This window comes from Pteronotus mesoamericanus, unplaced genomic scaffold (assembly GCF_021234165.1).
Source record: "Pteronotus mesoamericanus isolate MK-2021 breed Mesoamerican mustached bat unplaced genomic scaffold, CSHL_Meso_final contig_56, whole genome shotgun sequence".
Classification (NCBI taxonomy): Eukaryota; Metazoa; Chordata; class Mammalia; order Chiroptera; family Mormoopidae; genus Pteronotus; species Pteronotus mesoamericanus.
Window position 1 is genome coordinate 29,075,927 of NW_026555201.1, and position 1,533 is coordinate 29,077,459.

Consider the following 1,533-nt stretch of genomic DNA (forward strand, 5'->3'; position numbering starts at 1 on the left):
TTCACTAGACATTAATCCATCATCCAGGTCCAGGATCTATAATAAAGCTAAGAGTGTACTAAAATGTTAAAGAGACCAATAATGAGAGGTAAAGATATGACAAATGGAAACAAAGATCAGGAAAAAAAAAGAGATTCAAAAATGGTATGCGGCTTGTGTTGAAGATGGAGGCTGAGGGCCATGAGCCAAGGGTTGTGAGCTGCAAGACAAGGAAATGAATTCTCCCTCAGAACCTGCTGAATGCAGCCCTATGAATACCTTGATTCTAGGAATCCTGATCTCCAGAACTGCATCTTAGTGCCAAATTGGGGAAGTCTGTCATATATCGAGAGGCCAATGGGAAAAAGAGTTGAAATAAAGAAATCTGTTCATGGCCAGCATATTTTCATTAAACAGACAATACCCAAAGACGTGAATATGGCTGTGATGGAGTTATTGATGGGGGTTTCTGCACTGAAGATGGCCTGTGGCCAGAATATTACTGGAGTCATCTCTTATTTCCCCTACAGCAAGCAAAGCAAGATGAGGAAGAGGTATTCCACTGTGTGCAAACTCCTAATGTCTATGCTGGTAAAAAGGGGTTTAACTCACATTATCACTATGGATCTTCATCAAAAAGAAATTCAAGGTTTTTTCAGCTTTCCTGTGGACAACCTTAGAGCCTCAATTTTCCTGCTTCAGTTTATCCAGCAAGAAATTCCAAATTACAGAAATGTAGTCACTGTAGCTAAGTCTCCTGATACTCCAAAAGGGCCCAGTCGTGTGCTAAGAAACTCCATCTGGGTTTAGCTGTAATTCATGGAGAGTCTCAATATACAGTACTGGACATGGATGATGGTCATTACTTCCCCAATGATCATAAATGACCATTTACTTCCACCTGGCCTGGCGTTGCTACTGATGATGGCCAAAGAAAAGCCACCAGTAACTGTAGTTGGAGACATTGATGGGAGCATCACAATCATAGTTGATGACATTGTTAAATGTGTGCAAAGTTTTGTTGTTGCTGCAGAGATCCTGAAAGACAGAGGTTCTTACAAGAGCTATCTGTCACGGCCACTCATGGCATGCTGTCTGCAGAAGCCCCCTGCCTGGTCAAGGAATGACCGATACAGTCCCTCATGAGGTGCAGAAATCTCATGCATCTCAAAAAAAGCTGCAGTGTCCTAAGAAGAAAGACTATGGGTATCAGTTTCATTATTTCTGAAGCAATTCGGAGGATCCACAAAGGGGAGTTGATAGTGTACCTTTTCTGAAACATCTGTGGATGATTAGCTTTCATGGTTGTCTTGATCTTGGATCTCCTAAGGAAAACAGTGCCAGCAATTATGCACACAGTGTTCCCTTTTAAGGGAGTCAGACAGCCTCTCTCACCAAGTTTGGTAGGTATGAGGCATTAAGATAGTCAAAGAGGTAGACAAAGCCAATGGATAAATGGTGTTAAAAATGTGCCTTCCTCATCTTGTTCCTTAAAGAAGAGGTATAGGAACTTTTCTGAAAAGAATATGAAAATCTTTTGGTATTGAAAACGAG

General features: G+C 41.3%; 1 pseudogene; it reads left to right on the plus strand.

Annotated features, from left to right (window-relative positions):
• The first annotated feature begins 402 nt into the window (after window positions 1-402).
• Window positions 403-1,271, plus strand: LOC129075745 (phosphoribosyl pyrophosphate synthase-associated protein 1-like; annotated as a pseudogene).
• The last annotated feature ends 262 nt before the right edge of the window (window positions 1,272-1,533 follow it).